General features: G+C 39.3%; 1 long non-coding RNA gene and 2 pseudogenes across 1 annotated transcript; 1 reads left to right on the top strand and 2 right to left on the bottom strand.

The window, feature by feature from the left end:
* Positions 1-24,038, bottom strand: part of LOC131765179 (centrosomal protein of 78 kDa-like) — a 93,324-nt pseudogene that overhangs the window by 44,423 nt on the left and 24,863 nt on the right.
* LOC136792143 (uncharacterized) lies at positions 7,925-17,167 on the bottom strand. Its single transcript, XR_010835491.1, has 3 exons — positions 17,086-17,167; positions 16,035-16,091; positions 7,925-7,979 (listed from the first exon to the last, which is right to left on the bottom strand). It is a non-coding gene; the product is annotated as an uncharacterized lncRNA (long non-coding RNA).
* Positions 9,218-12,553, top strand: LOC131765178 (UDP-N-acetylglucosamine--peptide N-acetylglucosaminyltransferase 110 kDa subunit pseudogene; annotated as a pseudogene).

Below are 24,038 nucleotides of genomic sequence, written 5' to 3'. Positions count from 1 at the left end.
ATGCTTATCTCTGTCTTACCTAACTTGGAACACAGTCTGGAAAAGCAGTGGTCCTTGCTCAAAAAAAATGCAAAGTGAACTAACAAAGCACAGATGGCTGGGGCAGAAGACTGTGCATTGAAATACAATAGATCACATAAGATCCAGGAGCAAAAGTTCGGGGAGATTCTTTGGGAAATTAGAACATACAAAAAGAACACATGTGTCCAGAGAGCTTAAGAAAGTCACATGCATACTCAAGATAAGATGCATGTTCTGAAAACACCAGAGGAGTCTCTAAGCTTTTACCATGGGCTGAGCCCTGAACTCAATGCAGGTCAGCTAAATGTTGAAGAATTGATCCAGCAATCTGCACAATGGGGAGAGGTGTGTGCTTTTGAGTGTGCATGTGGATGTGCTTGTGTATATTTGTTTTTGTTTGTTTTAGGTGCAGGAATTCAAGGAAATCTCTGTCAAAACATTAGCTAAGCATGAACTAAAGGAACAGAGACTTCAGTGCCTACATACAATAAGGAATACAGTCATTGCAAAAATAGTTTGGAAAGGTCTCTAAACAGACTACTACAGCCCTCAACAATCAAAAGCCCAGAAAACCCTGGGAAAGTGGGAGAATCTGATTTCCATAGACACCACATTATAATATTTGAAAGCCAAAGTTTCAACCAAAAAAATCACAAGGTATACAAAGACATGGAAAAGTATGGTCCATTTAAGAAAACAAATTAATTGATGAAACCATCCCTAAGGAAGCCCAGACTTTTCTCCATTGCATATTCTTGCCTCCTGTGTCATAGATTCATTGACCATAAGTGCATAGGTTTCTTTCTGGGCTCTCTATTCTGTTCCAGTGATCAATGTTTTTGTGCCAGTACCATACTGGTTTGATTACTGTAGGTTTGTAGCACAGTCTGAAGCCAGGGAGCATGATTCCTCCAGTTGTGGTCTTCTTTCTCAAGACTGTTTTAGCTATTCAGGATCTTTTATGTTTCCATACAAAGTTTAAAATTATTTGTTCTAGGTCTGTGGAAAATGCCCTTGATATTTTGATACAGACTGCATTGAATCCATAGATTTCCTTGGGTATGATGGTCATTTTAACATATTAATTCTTCCAATCTGTGACCATGGTATATCTTTCCAGATGTTTGTGTCATCTTTAATTTCTTTTATCAGTGTCGTATAGTTTCCTGGGTACAGGTCTTTTACCTCCTTAGGCAGGTTTATTCTTATGTATTTTATTCTTTTGTATGCGATTGTAAATGGGATTGTTTCCTTAATTTCTCTTTCTGATAGTTCACTGTTAGTGTATAGAAATACAGTAGATTTCTATATATTAATTTTGTATCCTGCAAATTTACCAAGTTCATTTTTGAGCTCTAATAGTTTTTTGATGGCGTCTTTAGGAATTTAGTGTATCATGCTATCTGCAAACAGTGACAGGTTTACTTTTTCCTTTCCATTTTGGAGTCCTTTTATTTATTTATATATTCTTGTCTGATTGCTGTGGCTAGGACTTCCAAAACTACATTCAATAAAAGTGGTGAGTGTGGCCATCCTTGTCTTGTTCCTGATCTTAGTGGAAATGCTTTCAGCTTTTCACCATTGAGTATGTTAGCTATGGGCTTATCATATATGGCCTTTATTATGTTGAGGTATGTTCCCTCTATGCCCACTTTCTGGAGAGTTTTTACCATGAATGGATATTGAATTATTTTTCAAAAGCTTTTTCTGTATCTATTGAGATGATCATATGGTTTTTAGTCTTCAGTTTGTTACTGTGATGATAAGAGACCTAAGACAGCTACACAGGCTAAGTGACCTTTCCTTCCCTGAATGGGTAGGTATCCTTGTTCTACCTTCTAATTGAGTTAGTATCTGAGTAAAGAACTGCCAGGTGTCATTTAGTTCACAATACACTGCTGTGGCCATATAGAAATGAATTTGCCTAAATCATTCAGCTTTTCTAAATTATAGTAAATGAATATCCTGAATGAATACTTCAACTTAAGGAAATGTTCTTAAAAACATATTAATGTAGGCACTTCAGTGAAGAATTGAAAACAAAACAAAAAATTCAGGCAAAGGGTTGAAATAAAAGTACACTCAGTTGTATCAGTTTCCTCTTGTAAATCTCTTTTTAATTTGTTTTTTATCTGTTTTGATTTTGTTTTTCTTGTTTGTTTTGCGTTATGTGGGCCTCTCACTGTTGTGGCCTCTCCTGTTGCAGAGCACAGGCTCCAGACGCACAGGCTCAGTGGCCATGGCTCACAGGTCCAGCCGCTCGGTGGCATGTGGGATCTTCCTGGACCAGGGCACAAACACATGTCCCCTGCATCAGCAGGCGGACTTTCAACCAGTGTACCACCAGGGAAGCCCTCTCTTTTTAATTTGAGTGGACAGTCAATTGAGAATATCTGACTTGGGGCTAAGGAAATCTAAGCCTTCTTGGCCACACTGTATTCTCTTATGTCATTTAATAAAGACACCAGTTGGGTTGCTGAAAAAATAGTTGGAAAACTCAATCCCTCACATCCAAAGGGCAGCTCTTGAAAATATGTGGATTGTTGTAATTGTTTTGCTCTTCTGATCTCAGAAGTTCTAATCTTAAACTTAGCCCCTCATGGTGAGAGACTTTTTAAACGAATTCCCACATTACTCTATGTGACTGTTGAAAAAGAGAAACCCAACTCTTTTCCTATGCTTTCAACCAGTTATCTTCTTCAAAAATCTGTTTGGATTGTTATACCTTAATCTTGCCTGGCAAGGGACTTATGGGAAGGTTCTTATTGTTTGAAAGTTTGGTGCCAGTATCTGCAAAGAAAGAAGAAAGTAAAGAAGGAAAGATGTGTTTATCAAACATCCCAATAGTGAAGGTGTGTGAAAGCAACTTTTGAAAAAGTTAACCTGTCAGAGTTTAGCCGTATAATTACATTTTATTTTATTCATTGAAAATAAATATTTATCAATGAATCCTTTCTAGATTTTCTAGTTTCTCAAAGTTCCCTGTATTCACATTCTAAGAGGAAATATGGTATTTTAAGTCACTGCTCTCCAGCTTATATTATTTATAATCACTCCTCATGACCACTTCCTTCAAAGAAACATGATCCTGAGAAGTGTCCTTTGTTTGTCTTTGTGGAATAAGTGATGGAGATGCATCCTGGAGACCTGTGAGATGTTTAAATTGTGGCATAATGAAACTAGGATGGAGAGTTCTGGAAAGATCTGGAAAGATGGCTGGTAGAGTGTGCCCAGATGTGGGAGAAGAGATACATACAGAGAGAGGGAGAGGAAATTTTCAGAGGGAGAAAATTAAACAAATAATTAAATAAGTTTTGTTGTGTGGTGTGGGATGCAAGCCTTTCTCTCCCCCTTTCCTTCACAATCTCTTTGTTAAAGACTGTGTTTTTCATTAGTTTTGCTAAGATAGGATTTGCCGTTTTGTTTGGATACTGAGAATGGACTCATGGAAACAGTTACGTTTGGGTTATCTCTGACTATCTTTAATGAAGAACATAAATATTGGCCACACTATCTATGCACATGCTATCACCATGCCTTTTTTGTTCTCTGTTCATATATCTGAGTCCTCTTCTTTCTTTAAGGTCAATCTCAAATCTCATCTGAAATGTACATTTATTGATAGATTCAACCCATAATGAACTGTCCCTTCTTTGTCCTCCTTAGGCTCTGATTATTTATAAAAACTCATTTTTGAACTTAGAAACTGTCCAATATGATATATTACTTATTTCCTCAGCATATGTTATATCCTCAACACAATTATAAGCTTTTGTGGGGCTGGGATCATACATTCTGTAATTTTTCTCAGTACTTACACTTACTTTGATAGAAAGTGCATTCATTCATCTAAACATCATTTATTGAGTGTTAATTAAATATCTCCACTCAGTAAATATTGTTTGAATGAATGAGGGAGTATGCAATAGGTAGCCTAATGTACCAGCCAATGTGAAAAAAACAAAAACATAAACACAAAAGCAAGCCAAAAAGTGGACCAGGACTTTCTGTAAAATATCCTGCTTTTTGTTGGATGATGCCATGAAAATCAAGATGCTCCTGAAAGGTCTTAATAGCTGACCAAGAATAGTAAACAATTGAAATTCTCTCCGGCTTATTCAACCCTATCATTGGACACATTTATACCTCTCAGGAATGTTATTAAAAGAAGAGATTAATAAAGCTTTTATAGACAAGTTGATAAATCTCTAAATATTTAAATCTTCATTTCCTCCTAGGTTTTCTCTATTTTGGGTTTCCAAAAGATTTAAATAAACCACAGGATAATTAAAAATTTGACATTGTCTTTCTTGCCTTCACATTTTTTGATGGTAAACACCTTTTTATTTTCTCCATAGTGCTGCCCAATTTCCACCAGTGCAGTTCTTAAGTGAATTTTGCTCTGGATGGTGGGATATACAAGATGTAAATGAATTGTTTGTATATGTTTTAGAATTCTTCAAAAGGGCCTGGCCATGGAAATGCATTGAATATTACTTAAATAACTAAAGTAACTTCCTCAGAATTATCATTCTATTCTGGTTAGGATACTATCTGCTCTGGTTTGTTAAAATTTCCCTTTAAGGTGGTTTTAATTTTGTTTCTGATAGGGTCCTAGGATTTATTGCCACACCCATCCTGCATCTGTTTTTCTTTGAATTCCTCTCCTTGCAGTTTCTGATTCATACAGGGCCTTACAGGTTAGTGACACGCTGGCCATCACAACTCTGGGAAGGACCGACCTACCTTTCAGAGGTGTTGATGTTTTCTGTACCTGAAGGTTTTCAAGAGATATCAATCTTCCTCACCACCTCCCTTGGCCCTCTTAATGGACTAAGCAGTTCCTCATGAAATTTCTGTAGGATATCTGTATCAACTTCTCAATATTGTTCCTTCCTGAGTCTAAATTCCTGGCCTCAAGGTAATGTGAGATTTCTAGCTCCAGCCCCTATTTACATAAGGCCTATACTAAGGAACAGAACCCATAGACATCAGTCCACTCTTACGTCTCTGGATTTAATTTCTCTGTTACTTTCTGAAACATGCAGGTGTTCCTTTCTTTCTTTTAATCTCAGCTATGTGCTTTTAACTTTTTCAAAATTCACCCAGAATTTACATGTGTCTCCAGTAAGAGTACATTAAATTGAGCTTAGTCTGCTATTCTACTGGCATGTTAGAGATACAAATAATTTGCTACTTAACTGGATTCAATTACCTGTATATTTCAGGCATCTAAAACTCACCATGTTCCAAATTTCCCTCCTTATTGTTAGTAATTTTCTTGGGAATCTGGATGACATTAAATGGAATAAAGTTAGTGAGTGGCCCAGGAATGCCTGACAGTTTGTTTGTCAGAGTGGCCAGGGAAAGTTAAGCAAGGAAGAAAACCAAATGAAAAATAGAATCACATTATTATGGCTGAGTTTACTCCCAAGATTCCATGCAGAGCTCTCTGTAGAGCGGGGTTGGGTTATAACTTATGCCAGAGATCTAGGTGGGGCTGACACCATCTCATGCCAAGCTCTCAGTTCTGGGCTAACGTCATCTCTGGTCCACTCTATGGAGTGGAAACTTTAGAGGAATGGCCAATGTGTTCCGCGGTGTAGGAAGAGGGAAACAGTGAACGTGACTCTAAATTGTGGTTAGTAATTCTAAATTACTAACCACTGTAAATGTGCCTTGAACTGTGTTTTTTAATTTGACCAGTCAGATCAATGACTTTCCCCTTGAATGAAATGCTGCTACATATACGAGCAGAAGAACAAAACTGGTATAAGGAATAGATAGCTAGTGGGAAGCAGCAGCATAGCACAGGGAGATCAGCTCCATGCTTTGTGACCACCTAGAGGGGTGGGATAGGGAGGGTGGGAGGGAGGGAGACGCAAGAGGGAAGAGATATGAGGACATATGTATATGTATAACTGATTTACTTTGTTATAAAGCAGAAACTAACACACCATTGTAAAGCAATTATACTCCAATAAAGATGTTTAAAAAAACTGGTATAAAGAGATAGAGAGACTGGGAGTCTTATTTTTCCACCAATTAACTTTTCCTCTGACCATGACCTTCCCTTTGAGTCTTCTAGACCTTGCGGATGATCGCAACCCCTTGGGTTGGGTGATAGCAACCCCATCTTCACTAGAACCTCTATAGTTAACTTTGATTTTTCCCACTCTGTCTATCCATCCCATGTATGCAGTCAGACATTTGATCTTGGACTTTTACTGAGAAAATATGCTTGAATATAAGCATTTCTTTTCATTCCCACTGCTACTGCTATTGTCACTGCCTTAACTAGGGCTTTATCTTTAAGTTCTTTATATAAATATATATATAAATAAAATATACAAATAAATAAAATATAATATTAATTCTGATGATTTTAAAGTCTTTTCTTGATAAAGACTTTTCCTGATAAAGATACACAATATCTTATATAAATATTTTTGTATTATCTGTTTTTTTCTTAGAATTTTTGTCATATGATTCTATCTCTTGGTATGTCTAGAACTTTTTGATTGAATGCTGTCTATTGTATTTGGCTTTTTTTGTTTTTCTCAGTGGAAACGTTGTTTTGTTTCAAAATATTTTATTCTACCTGGAAGTAGCAAATCTTCAAATTACAATTTTTTAAATGCTTTCAAATATCAATACTATAGGTGTCACAAAATCTAAAAAAATGACATTTAAAAATTAACTACTGGGCTTCCCTCGTGGCACAGTGGTTGAGAGTCTGCCTGCCAATGCAAGGGACACGGGTTCGTGCCCCAGTCTGGGAAGATCCCACATGCCGCGGAGCGGCTGGGCCCGTGAGCCATGGCTGCTGAGCCTGTGCGTCCAGAGCCTGTGCTCCGCAACGGAAGAGGCCACAACAGTGAGAGGCCTGCGTACCACAAAAAAAAAAAAAAAAAAAAATTAACTACTGCCAGATGTGTCTGTATAAAACTTTTTCCCCACTCTTTTAGCTATAAATTCTTTAACTGCCTCCTCATATGACAGTTTATGTATTTTAGAAATAAAATTTTAATAAACTTTGTAGCTTATAGACATAGATTTCTTTTAACATGGTTGATTAGAATTTGCTTTTAGTTATTAATAGTTTAGAAAAGTTTATTTCAGCTTCACAATTTATTATTGATAATGTCACATTAATTTTCATTGTTAACTTTGAGAAAATCTCTATGGATTACTTCCTCATAAATATTTACTATTATAAATGCATTACTGATTTCAGTACTGCTATAGGTTTGTGCATTACAGGAATTCTGATAAAATACTCATTCACACCATTCCATTACACACGTTATTGATGGAGTATATTCTTTTATTTATTTATTTATTTATTTATGGCTGTGTTGGATCTTCGTTGCTGTGCACAGGCTTTCTCTAGTTGCAGCGAGTGGGGGCTACTCTTTGTTGTGGTGCACAGGCTTCTCATTGCGGTGGCTTCTCTTGTTGCAGAGCACGGGCTCTAGGTGCGCAGGTTTCAGTAGTTGTGGCTCGTAGGCTCAGTAGTTGTGGCTCACGGGCTCTAGAGCGCAGGCTCCGTAGTTGTGGCGCACGGGCTTAGTTGCTCTGCGGCATGTGGGATCTTCCCGGACCAGGACTTGAACCCGTGTCCCCTGCATTGGCAGGCAGCTTCTTAACCACTGTGCCATCAGGGAAGCCCCTGGAGTATATTCTTGACAGAAGAAAATTTCCGTTTTGACTAAGCATTGATGAGAACTGAATCTTTGACTTATCTTTCACATGCCTGATGATTGAAATAGTTTTCCACAGAAAAGCTTCTGGTTTTATACTTTTCAGTTCTTTTTTTTCTTCTTCAAATGCACATGCTTTGAGAGCTGTGAAGTGCAAGACATGGCTATACTGTAAGGTGGTTTTTGTCCTTATGCTTCTGTGTCTTGCGCTAGTTAAGTCAGTAGAGTTGTCAGTAAGAGTACTGGAAGTTATTCCTGTAATGGGGTAGTATATAGTCAATTACATATGGTTGTGTCTGAAAATCACATAATAGCCTCACTTAAAACATCTCCTTAGCCAGATTTCAAAAAAGCCTGTGGCCATTCCAATATGATCCAACATAGCTGAATATGATAGAAGAAAAATTGGCAAAGAAAGAGAGGCTGCTCTTACCTGATGGAAGTTAAAATATCTCACTTTTGACAATTTTGCAAAAACCTATAATTACATGAACTAATTTCTAGGGTTCTTCGTAGGACCTAAAAGGGAACCCATAGAGTTGTGGAACAATAATAGAAGCTACTGTAATGAGAAGCCCATGTACCACAACAAAGAGTAGCCCCCGCTCACCGCAACTAGAGAAAGACCGCACGCAGCACTGAAGACACAACACAGACAAAATAAAACTAAATAAATAGGGGCTTCCCTGGTGGCTCAGTGGTTGAGAGTCCGCCTGACGATGCAGGGGACACGGGTTCGTGCCCCGGTCCGGGAAGATCCCACATGCCGCAGAGCGGCTGGGCCCATGAGTCATGGCCGCTGAGCCTGTGCGTCCGTAGCCTGTGCTCCGCAACCGCAGAGGCCACAGCGGTGAGAGGCCCAAGTACCGCCAAAAAAAAAAAAAAAAGTAAATAAATAAATTTATTTTTAAAAAAGTAATACTCAGGTTTGAGGCATGAGAAATATGATGAGGAGAAATTAGCTAATGTTTTCAGAACTTTATAAATATCAAGCTCCGTCTCTAAGATTTTAGCATTATATACAATATCGGTTACTTATTAGTGGTTTGGGAAGGCCAATTAAAAATTTTCTGATCTTACTGTATTGAAATTCACAGCCCTAATGTTTTCCACATTGACTATATGAATGATGAAGAAAATTCAATCATGTATTTCATTTCCAACTGGACAGAAAACACAATTTTAAAAAGTGTTTGGACTACTGACTTTTGATTTCTTCTAAGGCAAATGTATAGGTAATTTTTATTCCCTGATTAGGAGAAAAATGGTGGAAGAAGGCAGGGTTAAGAATTAAGATTTCAAGACCGTGAGAGGTAGATGGCCAACCAGAGTTCCTAAGGTTCGGTGCCTGTAACTGTTGCCACTGCTTGAGCCTGCCAAAGCAGTGGTATGGCTGCTGCCCTCGTATTTGCTCCCTCTAGAAACACTCTTGCCAGTAGTGGCGGCAGTGGGACTCAATGACCCCCTTTTCTCTCTCCCTCCAGAAGCTCCATATGGTGTCTTCCGTGGGCAACGTGGCCGACAGCACAGAGCCAACGAAACTAACCTTCCACGGGTTAGCTGAGTTGGCACATCAAGAATATCAGGCGGGAGATTTTGAGGCAGTGGAGAGATACTACATGCAGCTCTGGAGACAAGAGCCAGACAATACTGATGTACTTTTATTACTTTCATCTCTACACTTCCAGTGTCGAAGGCTGGACAGATCTGCCCACTTTAGTACTCTGGCAATTAAACAGAACCCTCTTCTGGCAGAAGCCTATTCGAATTTGGGGAATGTGTACAAGGAAGGAAGGCAGTTGCAGGAAGCAGTTGAGCATTACCGGTATGCATTGCGTCTCAAACCAGATTTCATCGATGGTTATATTAACCTGGCAGCCGCTTTGGTAGCAGCAGGCGACATGGAAGGGGCAGTACAAGCTTACGTCTCTGCTCTTCAGTACAATCCTGATTTGTACTGTGTTCGCAGTGACCTGGGGAACCTGCTCAAAGCCCTGGGTCGCTTGGAAGGAGCCAAGGCATGTTATCTGAAAGCAATTGAGACACAACCGAACTTTGCAGTAACTTGGAGTAATCTTGGCTGTGTTTTCAATGCACAAGAGGAGATTTGGCTTGCAATTCATCACTTTGAAAAGGCTGTCACCCTTGACCCCCATTTTCTGGACGCTTATATCAATTTAGGAAATGTCTTGAAAGAGGCACGGATTTTTGACAGAGCTGTGGCAGCTTACCTTTTTGCCCTAAGCTTGAGTCCAAATCATGCAGTGGTACATGGCAACCTGGCTTGTGCATACTATGAGCAAGTCCTGATAGATCTGGCAATAGACACCTACAGGCGAGCTATTGAATTGCAACCACATTTCCCTGATGTTTACTGCAACCTAGCCAGCGCTCTCAAAGAGAAGGGCAGTGTTGCTGAAGCAGAAGATTGTTATAATACAGCTCTCCGTCTGTGTCCCACCCATGCAGACTCTCTGAATAACCTAGCCAATATCAAAAGAGAACAGGGAAAGATTGAAAAGGCAGTTCGCTTGTATCATAAAGCATTAGAAGTCTTCCCAGAGTTTACTGCTGCCCATACAAATTTAGCAAGTGTATTGCAGCAGCAGGGAGAACTGCAGGAAGCTCTGATGCATTATCAGGAGGCTCTTCGAATCAGTCCTATCTTTGCTGATGCCTACTATAATATGGGAAACACTCTAATGGAGATGCAGGATGTCCAGGGAGCCTTGCAGTGTTACACTCGTGCCATTCAGATTAACCCTGCATTTGCGGATGCCCACAGCAATCTTGCTGCCATTCACAAGGATTCAGAGAATATTCCAGAAGCAATTGCTTCTTATCGCACTGCTCTGAAGCTTAAACCTGATTTTCCTGATGCTTACTGTAATTTGGCTCCTTGCCTGCAGATTGTCTGTGATTGGACAGATTACGATGAGCGAATGAAGAAGTTGGTCAGCATTGTGGCTGACCAGTTAGAGAAGAATAGGTTGCCTTCTGTGCAACCTCATCATAGTATGCTATATCCTCTTTCTCATGGCTTCAGGAAGGCTATTGCTGAGAGGCATGGGAACGTCTGCTTGGATAATATAAATGTCCTTCATAAACCACCGTATGAACATCCAAAAGACTTGCAGCTCAGTGGTGGTCGACTGCGTGTAGGATACGTGAGTTCTGACTTTGGGAATCATCCTACTTCTCATCTTATGCAGTCTATTCCAGGCATGCACAGTCCTGATAAATTTGAGGTATTCTGTTATGCCCTGAGCCCAGGTGATGGCACAAACTTCCGAGTGAAGGTGATGGCAGAAGCCCATCATTTCATTGATCTTTCTCAGATTCCATGCGATGGAAAAGCAGCTGATCGCGTCCATCAAGATGGTATACACATCCTTGTAAATATGAATGGTTATACGAAGGGTGCTCGAAATGAACTCTTTGCTCTCAGGCCAACTCCTATTCAGGCAATGTGGCTGGGGTACCCTGGGACCGGTGGCGCACTTTTCATGGATTACATCATCACTGATCAGGAAACTTCACCTGCTGAAGTTGCTGAGCAGTATTCTGAGAAACTGGCTTATGTGCCCCATACTTTCTTTATTGGTGATCATGCTAATATGTTCCCTCACCTGAAGAAAAAAGCGGTCATCGATTTTAAGTCCAATGGGTGCATTTATGACAATCGGATTGTGCTGAATGGCATCGACCTCAAAGCATTTCTTGATAGTCTACCAGATGTGAAAATAGGATGAAATTTCCTGATGGAGAAGACAACGCAGACAGCAGTAATATAGCTCTTAGTATGCCTGTCATTCCTATGAATTCTATTGCAGAAGCAGTTATTGAAATGATTAACTGAGGACAAATTCAGATAACAATTAATGGATTCAGTATTAGCAATGGACTGGCAACTACCCACATCAACAATAAGGCTGCCACTGGAGAGGAGGTTCCCCGTACCATTATAGTAACCACACGTTCTCAGTACGGGTTACCGGAAGATGCCATTGTGTACTGTAACTTTAATCAGTTATATAAAATTGACCCATCTACTTTGCAGATGTGGGCAAGTATTCTGAAGCGTGTTCCCAATAGTGTACTGTGGCTGTTGCATTTTCCAGCAGTAGGAGAACCTAATATTCAACAGTACACACAAAATATGGGCCTTCCCCAGAACCGTATCATTTTTTCACCTGTTGCTCCTAAAGAGGAACATGTTCGGAGAGGCCAGCTGGCTGATGTCTTCTTGGACACTCCACTCTGTAATGGACACACCACAGGGATGGATGTCCTTTGGGCAGGGACACCCATGGTGACTATGCCAGGAGAGACTCTTGCTTCCCGAGTTGCAGCTTCCCAGCTGACTTGTTTAGGCTGTCTTGAGCTTATTGCTAAAAATAGACAAGACTATGAAGACATAGCTGTGAAACTGGGAACTGATCTAGAACACCTGAAGAAAATTCGTGGCAAATTCTGGAAGCAGAGAATATCTAGCCCTCTGTTCAACACCAAACAATACACAATGGAACTAGAGCGGCTCTATCTACAGATGTGGGAGCATTACGCAGCTGGCAACAAACCTGATCACATGGTTAAGCCTGTTGAAGTCATGAGTCGGCCTAAATAATGACTGTGTGCACAGGAGAATTACCCCTGTACCTGAGCCTCAACCTTCTGGGGGAAAGGAAACTACTTTTTACTTATCTGTAGAGTATCATGTTGCACATGGGTGACAGACAATGATAAGAAATAGCACAGCCAGACTTGCTTCCTGCATGATCATGATAGGGAGAGACACAAGAGATGGGAAGCTGCCGTTCCACAAGGCGTCTCCAGAGAATTTTGCAGCAGCCAGGTGTTGCATGAGTCTGGAAGGTCTCATCTCCCTTGCTCTTCCATGGGATGGATGGTAAGTGTGGAAGGGAGATAGAGATTGCCCAGCCGTTTTGTGATTATCATGGATTGATTGAGTCTTCTGAATTAATTTTTTCCTTTATAGTTTGTGTATTACAGCTTTTAAAAATGTCTGGTTTCAGGTATTTTTATTCATGTGAAGTGTATATGATTCTCTTGAGATAAGGTTTTAAGCTAAAATATTCCTTGTTTTAGTTTCTGAACTCTACAGATAAATGGGGACTTTGCTGGTGTAGTCTTTTTATAGGTTTTATAAACCATTTGAGCCTAGATCAGTCATTTTAGTGTCTGACATAAAGTTTGGAACTATCAGTGCTCTGTTGGTTTCTAGATGATGGCTTAAATTCTTTTTCTGGTCCGTTTCCTTCTTCCATTCCCCCCACTTTAAAATTCTCCTGTAACTTGGCTAACAAAGAAACAAGTCTGATTCAAAACCTCTCAGAGTGTTTCTCTTAAACACATCATCTGGTGCCAAATGAAGATTCTTAGGAGTGATGATTAATTATGAAGGGCACAGTTGTGGTACTGTCACTGATGATAATAATAATGGATTTTTGGCCTAGAGTTTTGACCTGTTTCACCAGTGTTTTACCGTTGACTGCTCCTCTATGCTGCTTCCAAAAGTGACAGTGTGTGATAAGATTTTTACTTTCATTTCTAAAGTTTGTGTTTTTTTTTGAGTCCTGTTCTCCCTTTTTCTTTCAGCAGAAATGAAATCCCAGGTAAGTATAAGTATTCAAATATTTGATTAGTAAGTCACAATTATCTCCAGTACATTAAATAACTGTCACCAAAAAACATGTTATAGGTAAAAAGCTCTGAAGGACCAGCTATGTATGTGATAATTATGTTTCAGAACTTTTAGGGTATTATATGTAATAACTTGTCTTCTGGACGTGGTCTTGAAGTCTTTATGGATTCAGCCTCAGTAGTAGCAAACTGCACTGCTACTTGGTTTGGAGTACAAATTAGACTTTAGCCCTCCTGGAGGTTGAGTTTTTGGTATTGAAAACCATAGGAATGAAATTGTATTTCAACAAAGGATCGAGGGCTTGAGGGTTAAACAAGCCAACATATGAATATATGTTTTTGTCTTGCTGTACTGCTGTCTAGTAACAGATATTTTGTCTGCTAGTAGTGTTCTAGATTATGTCTTTCCAAAGCGCTGAGGCAGTGCACCTGTTCTGTAGTTACAGCTGTTGCCTGAATGTATTCTAGCTGACAAATTATTGATTAATAAGAACTTGAATTTCTGAAAGATTTGTACTGTGAACCAAAATCTGAGCAAGGAGTCTCAAATGTAATTCTTAAACAGAATTACATGTTAATGAACCATTTAACAGTGTAAATCAAGGAACGTCAGTGTAGGGATTTCTTTTATTTTTTACCTGCTTGAAATATCAGTTAAAGGTTGCCAGCTTGGGGCTTCCCTGGTGGCGCAGTGGTTGAGAATCCGACTGCCAGTGCAGGGAACACGGGTTCGTGTCCCGGTCCGCGAGGATCCCACATGCCGTGGAGCGGCTGGGCCCGTGAGCCATGGCCGCTGAGCCTGCGCGTCCGGAGCCTGTGCTCCGCAACGGGAGAGGCCACAACAGTGAGAGGCCCGCGTACCGCAAAAAAAAAAAAAAAAAAAAAAAAAAAAAAAAAAAGGTTGCCAGCTTGGTTGCAGATGAACGGACGTTTGAAGTTCACCAAACTACTTAATGTGGAATAGGATAATAGACTTCCAACGCCCTCAAGGCTGTGACCTTGCAGCCATTTTACATAGCACATCATTCTCCTATAGGGATGAACCTTTCCCCTGGCCCGAAGAGTAGCCGCTCTGGTTGAAGCTTTGCTTACTGTAACAGGCTTTTGTTTCCAGGTAACATGTCTGTGGAAGACTTACTTCTGAATAGAGATATAGATATTACTGGAAACTAATTGTTTTTTTCTATTATACTCTGCTTTATCAAAAAAGTAAAACATTTAAATTGTGCTCCCGAAATTCAGATGTTCTCTTGCAATCTTTAAACAATACATGAATGATTTGCCCTTAAAAAAAAGAATTAAGCAGTTAAGCTCTTGGTCCCACATCGGACAAATTATCCTTATACCTCCTGTCAATATTGTTAACAGAGACTGTTATTTTATTAATCCTTATGATCCCGTGATTCTTTCATGTTTCAGGGCACAGCAGGTGAGAGAGTGGATTTGTTAAGCTGGGTGGGTTTATCCTTCTTTTATGCGTTCATTCAATTTTATGTTCATTTACTTATTGTACACATATGGCAATAGAAGCTGCTAAAGCAATCATTGCTATTCTGCAAAACAACAAGGCACAGAAGCAGATGTCTTATTTCCGAGATTTCTCCTCCCAGGATTATTATGATTAAAGATCCTTTTGCCCCACTCCCTGGAGAGGACAAGAGGCTGCTCGCTGGAGGTTTTTTAATGACTTGGGGAAAGGCTCAAATATCCCCCCATTATGGTAATCCACCCCAGGGACAAACCACACAAGAATATTATGAATTTATTTTATTTTTCTACCTTTGCAAAGGTAATACTCAGCTCATTAGAAAATGAAAACTATACTGTCAAATTTCAGAATTACATGGATGAAGAAAATCACCAAAGTGGCATCCTATCATGTGCATTATAATTGTATTGACTATGTTGACTATATTAACTATATTGTGTTAACAATATATTGTATAACTATATATTGAAAGGGCAAAATGCTGTAACTTATTTCAGAGAAAATACTTATGTTGGCAAACCCCAAATTGTACATCGTAGATGGGTCCTAGGAAAAGAAAATTTAATTCATAGTGGACAAGAGGTTAGCTTCTGTTTTCAGCCATGTGCTATTTCAAGAATTAAACATCATGAATAATACAGGATATAAGAGGAATAGTCTAAAGACGGAAAAGCACATTTTGATTAGGAAAGAGAATTTAAGGCTTAAGTCTTTTTTTTAAAGGAAAACTGCCTTTTAACTATGAGATAAGAAAATTGTTTCCTTCTTTTCTTCCTTCTTATTATTTTTTATTTATTTATTTATTTTTGCGGTACATGGGCCTCTCACTGTTGTGGCCTCTCCCATTGCGGAGCACAGGCTCCGGACCAGTAGGCTCAGCGGCCATGGCTCACGGGCCCAGCCGCTCCGCGACACGTGGGATCCTCCCGGACCGGGGCACGAACCCGCGTCCCCTGCATCGGCAGGCGGACTCTCAACCACTGCGCCACCAGGGAAGCCCTTCTTCTTCTTTTTTTTAAACCTTTTTTATTTTGGATATTTGACCTCTAAGCTGAGATGACTGAAAATGCCTCCTCTGGGCATCAACCTTTTTGAAAGACGTTTTCCCCCTCCCTAAGGGCTATTTGTCTCTTGGAGGCATTGTCTACATTACTCACCAAGAGGCAAGCATTTGTCCTTGCACGAAATGTTGACATCTCCTGATAAGAGGGAAGCTGCAAAGTAGAAGAATTGAAGGTCAATATGTTGATATTGGTCTCAAGCGCATTGATGTACATTTGTGTATTGGGGAAGGGGAGTGAAGCTTGAGAGTGGGCCAGTGGGGAGGGGTAAATATTTTGTGATGCTGTCTACCTATGGGCTTATAAAGTTTACAGCTGCATTAGGAGGACAAGCATTATTACCACTAGCATAAAAAGTAGGGCAGACCTCAGTTGCAAAAGCTTCTAGCCATACACATAGGGCAATACGTAAATGATACACCTTATTGCATTCACCCATTCACACCCCCCCCCCACTTGACGCTAATTGGAAATTTCAATCCATTTCAGAGAAGTAACACATTATCAATCATTTTCCCTGGCACGAATCTTCCAGGAGGAAGAAAATGTAATACACCTAGCAACAGAGCTCACGCACTAGCCCATGTGTCTTAGATTTAGTATCTGATCACTAGCTGGATTGAAGCCAAGAGGTGGTTCACAAAGTTGCTGCACATTAGAATCACCTGGGGGCCTCTGAGACCTCCCCGTGCCAGGCTCCTCCCTACACCTACTGAATCAAAACCTCTGGGGCTGGGACCCAGACACCAATGATTTTCTTAAAAGCTCTTTAGGTAATTCAAATGAGCAGCAAAGCTTGAGAACCAGACCAATAACGGGAACAAACTGATTTCACACAGATAAAGTGGGGCAATTCATATGTTAAGAGAACATGAATATATATATATATATTTCTTTTTTTCTCTTTATTCTGTTTGTGTTTCAAATAGGATTTTTTTTTTTTTTTTTTCTCTTCTGCAAAGAGCATTATTGTTTCCATTTGGTCCAAGGCTTGGGAGAGGGCTCCAGGGCGGTTATAAAGCTGCCTAGTGGCTGCAGAGCGGGGCTTCAGGCAGAAGCTCTGACGCCAGAGGGGCTCCTCAGAGGCCGCTGGACTTCAGAGACTCCTGTTTGTGCTCGAGGGTAAGCCTTTCGAAGAGATACTTGCCCAGCACAGCCTGCGGACCAGCCAGCCTGCGGAGCTTGGTCAGGTGGTCGCCCATCTTCTTGATGAGTTTCACCTGCTCCTCCAGGAAGCGGCTCTCCAGGAAGTCACAGAGGTGGGAGTCCGCGCGGGCAGAACGCAGGGCGTGCAGATCCGATAGTGCCTGGTTCAGGTTCTTCTCCCTGAGAATGGCGGCTTCCACAGCGTCCTGGGTTTTACCCCCCTCATCTTGAGAAGTTCGCGGCCGCAGCACTGGTTTTGCATTTTCAAGAGACGCTGGGCGCCCTCACACTTCTCCTCAGCCAGCTGGCGCCAGATGAGGCCCACACTGTCCAGAGTCCCATTGTTGCTGTCGAAATAGAAGCTCAGAGAGAGGTAAGTGTCCACAGATGCATGTTGAACAGGTGGTGGACGGCGGCCTCCACCTCGATGGAATAATTCTGACGAAGCTGGGAACTCGTGGTTGATCAGTGATAAGGAGCTAAGCTCAAAAAAACGGTGTTGGCCTGTCCTGGAGGCTGAGGATAGGTGAGTGGCTGATTCTAAAGGTTGCGACTGGAAGAAAGGTAGGAAGGTGGTCGAGGGGCTGGAGCAAGGAGCGTCCCTGGGTCTGTTCATTCCAAACACTGTTGAAGCAAAAGACAGATGTGCAGGACCGCCGGGCGCACTACCTCAAATAGGCTTTGATATAAATGAACAAGAAGTCTAAGCAAGGACAAAACTTACCCTTCCCCCCACCAAAATAGCTGGCGATACTAGAATCTAGATCTGGGAAGGGATTCTTCCATTACTTTCTTAACATTCCAAGCCACTAGAACAGTGGTTCTCAAAGTATGGTCCCCTTGTAACCAAGCAGTACCCTATGGGGCCTTCCTAAGACAGACCCATCCCCCATATCCTCTGCTGCAGTTCCTCTCTGAAGTACTCAGATAATAGTATCTCAGGCATATTTCTTGGGTTATCAGATGCTAAAAACCACCACCCAGTGGAAGAAATTAACTCCTTGATGATCATGAGCACGTAGCCCCCAGACCTTCTGGCACCTAAGGATGGATAATGTTACCTGCCCTGTGGCCTCAACATCAACCAATCAGAGGATTGTGCACGAGGTAACCACATTCCCTGGGATGTCCCTTCCTCACCTGGCCTTTAAAAATGCTTTGCTGAAATCCTTTGGAGATTTCAGGGTTTTTTGGAACACGGGCCAACCTCTCTCCTTGCTCGATCCTGCAACAAACCTTTCTCTGCTCCAGACACCAACCTTTAGGTTTGTTTGGCCTCACTGTGCTTCAGACACACGAACCTGCATTCGGTAACAACCTGACCAGCTTTACCAGCGTCCCCTGATAATGTGTTAGATATTCAAGTTTTAGGGTCCTATCCCAGCCCTATGGAATCAGCAACTCTGGTGGGGCTCAGTGATCTCTGTTATAAAAGGCCCTCCAGATGATTTTTATTCACCTTAAAGTTTGAAAATATCTGCATTGTCAGCTGGCCAAAGCGTCCACCAGCAGGTGAAGGGGAGTGGCGCCTGGAAAAGATAGGGACCAGCCAAGGCAAGTACAGCAGCATTTGCCGTGGTAGTAATGGAAAATGCCTTTTCTCCACTGGTTGGCACAGACTAGTATCTGGGAGCAGTGGCAGGGTTATTTAGGATGCTTTACATTTCAATGTAGAGTGACCGCTGTCCTGGTTTGCCAGGGACTTCCCCTGTGTGAGCACTTAAAATCTCATCCTGGCAAACCCCTTAGCCCTGGGTTTGAAAAACTTAGGGAATAACATGAAATTTAGGGGAAACATGATCTAGGTTTTGGGCAAGTCACAAGTGCTAATTAAAGCTAAGCAAGTATGGACAACATCTAGCCTTCCTTGCCCCTTTGCGGGGAGGTAAATCTGATTGGGTGAAATGACTTATTGTTTTTTTTTTTTTTTTTTGCGGTATGCGGGCCTCTCACTGTTGTGGCCTCTCCCATTGCGGAGCACAGGCTCCGGACGCGCAGGCTCAGTGGCCACGGCTCACGGGCCCAGCCGCTCCGCGGCACGTGGGATCTTCCCGGACCAGGGCACGAACCCGTGTCTCCTGCATCGGCAGGCGGATTCTCAACCACTGCGCCACCAGGGAAGCCCTGACTTACTGTTAAGAAATCTTTGTAGAAACATCCCCTTCTGCTTAGTCTGCTGGTTCTCAGTTCTGGCTAGACATTGGCATCGTCTGAGGAGATTTAAAATGATTTTATTGGTCTAGGATGACCAACCGTCGGTATGAGGGTTTTTAAAAAGTGCTTCAGATGATTCTACTGTGCAGCCAAATTTAGGTGCCACTGCTTAAGCTTTTGAACCGCTGCTACATATTTTCACCGCATCTTCCTATGAGAATATCCAACTGTAGTTGAGGTTTGTTTTGTTTTCTTTTTCTTTTTTTAACTGTCTTATTATAAGATTTACTGTCTTAAATAAGATTGAATGTACAGAAAATCCTGCTAGTCCACTGGTATAGCTGGGTACTTAGAATAATATCGTTAAGATATATACCATTTAAGTATTGTGGCTGGCCTTTTTAAAATTAACATGCATTGAATTAGTATGATCTCTTTTGAAGTTGTCATGTTGGGGAGCTATACCTCTGATCTGCTGCCATTGCTAAATATCTGGACACCTCTTATTAGGAATTGCTTTTAAAAATCTTTAGGGATTAAAACCAAGATTGCTGTATTATTTATCCTGGGACCACAAAAACCTCACAAAGTTCCCCCGCTGTACCTTCTACCCCCATCTCTAACCCTTGGCAACTTCTAATCTGTTCTCCATCTCTACAGTTTTGTTATTTTAAGAATAATATGTAAACATAATCATGAATTACTTAATCTTCGGAGATTGGCCTTTTAAATTTTTCCCTCGGCATCATTCCCTTGAAGTTCATTTCAAATTTTGCATATATTAATAATTTGTTCCTTTTTGTTCCTCGGTAGTATTCTATCATAAGATTTTATCACAATTTGTTTCCACATTCATCCACTGAAAGACATTTGGGTAGTTGCCAGTTTTTGGCTATTATAAATAAAACTGCTATGAACATTTATATGTACGTTTCTGTGGGAACTTAATTAAGTTTTTGTGTCTTTTGGGTAAATGCTCAGGAGTACAATTACTGCGTTGTAGGGTGAATCTACTTTTAGGATTAAAAGAGGCTGTCAAGCTGTTTCTCAAAGTGGGTAAACCATTTTATCTTCCCACTAGTGATGTGATATAATTTTTCTATGTACTCGCCAGCATTTGATGTTGTCACTATACTTTAATTTTAGTTATTCTCTGATATCTCATTATGGTCTTAATTTGCATTTCCCTAATGGCTAATGATGTTGAACATCTTTTCATGTGCTTCTTTGCCATGTGTATATTCTCTTCCATGAAATGTCTGTTCCTGTCTTCTGCCTATTTTCTAGTTAGATTTTTTTAAGTTGTTTGGAGAGTTCTTTGTATATTATAGATAGAAGTCATTTGTCTCATGGGATTTTCAAATGTTTTCCCACTGTGTAATTTGAGTTTTCATCCACTTAAAAGGATCTTCTATGAAGCACTTTTAACTCATTTTGATGACATCCAATTTATCAGGTTTTGCTTTTATTAATCATACTTTCGGTGTCAAGTCTGAGAATTATTCACCTCGTTCTAGATGCCAAAGATTTTCTCCTATGTTTTTTTTTTCTAAAAATGTCCTGCTTTTACATTTAAGATTATGATCCACTTTGATTTAATTTTTGTGTAAGTTGTGGAGGTTTAGGTTAAGGTTCATTTTTTGTTTGTTGAGGGATGTCCAACTGTTTCAGTACCATTCTTTGAAAAGTCTATTCTTTCTTGATAGCTTTTGCACTGCTGTCAAAAACAAGTTAAATGCATTTATGTCAGTCTATTTCTGGGTTCTCTATTCCATTCCATTGGTCTATGTATCTACCCTCCATCATTACTGCAAAATCTTGAAATTGGGTAGATTAATTCCTCCCATATTAATCTTCCTTTACAAATTGTTTTAGCTATTCTTCAGCCTCTTCTTACTATATAAATCTTAGAATAAGCTTGTCTATATCCACAAAAACCTTGAGGGAATTTTAAAAGTAATTGTGTTAAGCCTTTAACTTAGGGAGAATTGACATCTTTATTATGTTGTGTTTTCCAATCCATGAACAAGGTATGTCTCCCTATTTGTTTGGGACTTTTAAATTGTTCTTCATCAGCATTTTGTAATTTTCAGTATAGAGGTCCTATAAATGTATTATTGGGCTTATATTTAAGTATATATTTAGGTCAGTTGTAAATGGCATCACATATTTTTATTTAAGCTTCTACACATTTGTTATTAATATATAATTTGATAAAATTGTGTTGATTTTGTACTCTAAAACATTTACAAACTAATATTATTTCTCAAGCTTTTTGTGTTTTCCTTGGTATTTTCTCCATTTAGATTATCATCTCATCTTCAGATACAGACCGTTTTACTTTTCCTTAATCAATATAATAGGATATATTACTATTCAACATTCAGTAGGATATATTCCTTCCTATTCAACTTAGTAGGAATAGTCCTTTTATCTTTTAAATAAACTTTTTAAAAATTTAACTTTTAAATTTATGTATTTATTTATTTTTGCTTTATTTTCTTACTAGACCCTCCAGGAATATATTTAATAAAAATGGTGAGAGCAGGTTTCGGTGCCTTGTTTCTGGTCTTACAGAGAAAGCATTCAGTCTTTCACAGTTAAATATAATGTTGGTATAGGTTGTTTGTAGATCATCTTTATGAGTTTCAAACTATTCCTAGTTTGCTTGGAGTTTTTTTTCTTCTTTTTTAAAAATCATGAATGGGATTGGAGTTTGTCAAATGCTTTCTCTGCATTAATGGATAGGCTCACATGACTTTCCCCCCTTTATCTATTGGATATGGTGGATTACATTGTTAGATTTTCAAATATTTAACCAACTTTGCATAACTGGAATAAATACCACTTGGTCATGGTATATTATTCTTTTTATATATTTCTGGATTTAATTTACTAATATTTGGCTGAGGATTTTTGCAGCCAATTTCATAAAAAATATTGGTCTGTAGTTTTCTTCTTTCTATACTATCCCTGTCTGGTTTTGGTATCAAGGGAATACTGGCTTCATAAAATTAATTAGGAACTGTTTCCTCTACTTCTGTTTCTTATCTAATCATGTAAAATTGGTGTTAATTCTTTAAGTCTTGGGTAAAAGTGAAACATCTAAGCCTGAATATTTCTTTTGGAAGTTTTTAAATGAAAAATCAGTGTTTCTAATGGTTACAGGAAAATTGAGATTATCTATTTCATCTTGGCTGAGTTGTGGTAGTTTTGGGTGTAGAGGCATTGGTCCATTTCATCTACATTTTTGAATATATAGTGTAGACTTGTTCATAATAACTTGTCCCTTATTAACCTGCAGGATATGTCATGGTATCCCTGGTTGTATTTCTGATATCTGTGATTTATGCCGTCTCTCTCTCTCTTTTTTTTTTTTTTCCGGTTCGCGGGCCTCTCACTGTTGTGGCCTCTCCCGTTGCAGAGCACAGGCTCCGGATGCCTTCTCTGTTTTTATCTTTATCAGTCTTGCTAGATGTTTATTGATTAGATTGTTTATTTCAAAGAACTAGCCTTTTGTTTCATTGATTTTTTTCCCCCCTATTTTGCTATTTTCAGTTCCATGGATTTCTGTTTCATCTTTATTATTTACTTCTTTCTGCTTGTTTAGTGTTTTTTCCTCTTCCTTTTATACTATTTTAATATAGAAAATTAGATTATTGCTTTGAAATATTTTCTTTCCCAATTTAGTACTATAAACTCCTCTTTCAGCATTACTTTCACTTCATTCCACAAACTTTGCTCTGTTATATCTCCATTTTCTTTTATTCTATGCATTTAAAAATTTTTCCTTGATGCTGTCTTTTTTACCCATGAGTTATTTGGAATTGTGATGTTTAGTTTTCATGTGATTGAAGATTTTCCTGTTGTCTTTCTGTTATTGATTTCTAGTCTGATTCCATTATGGCTAGAGAACATACTCTCTATGATTTTATTCTTTTAAATCTGCTCATATTTTTTTATCGACCAGTATATGGTATATGAGTGACTGTTCCATGGACACTTGAATATGTATTCTGTTCTTATTGAGTGTGTTCTTTAAATGTCAGTTATAGCCTGTTGATTGATGATGTTTTCAGTTCTTCCATATCCTTGCTGATTTTTCTCTCTGGTAGTTCTATAAATTGCTGTGTTGAAGTCTCAAATAATAATTGTGGATTTAAAATTTTCTCCTTTTACCTTTTTCAGTGTTTGCTTCATGTATTTTGAAGTTCTGTTGTTTGGTGCACACACATTTAGTATCACTAGGTCATCTAGGTGGATTATTCCTGTTGTCTTTATGTAATGACCCTCTGCCCCCAATAATTTCCTTTGCTCTGAAATCTACTTTATCTGATATCAATATAGCCATTCCTGCTTTTTCTGATTAACGTTCACATGATATGTCATTTTCATCCTTTTACTTTGAACTACCTATATCATGATGTTTAAAGTAAGCTTCTTATAGACAGTATATAGTTGGATCATGCTTGTGATTTTTTTAATCTACTCTTCCAATCTCTGTCTTTGACTTGGTTATTTAGATCATTTACAGTTAATGTAATTATTGCTATGTTAAAGATTAGGTCTACCATTTTATTTTTTGTTTTGTCTTTTACCTTAGTTTCTCAATCCTGTGTTTCTCTTATTTTGCCTTCCTGTGGGTTACTTAAACATTTTTTAATAAGTCCATTTTAATTTAATTTACTTACAATCATTTGTGTATGCTGTTTGCATAGTTTTCTTAGTGGTTGCTTTTGGCATTACACTATACATATGTAACTTATTGTAGCCTACTGGAATCAGTGTTTTATTACTTCA

This window comes from Kogia breviceps, chromosome 11 (assembly GCF_026419965.1).
Source record: "Kogia breviceps isolate mKogBre1 chromosome 11, mKogBre1 haplotype 1, whole genome shotgun sequence".
Taxonomy (NCBI): Eukaryota; Metazoa; Chordata; class Mammalia; order Artiodactyla; family Physeteridae; genus Kogia; species Kogia breviceps.
This window is presented reverse-complemented; position numbering and strand designations above follow the sequence as displayed.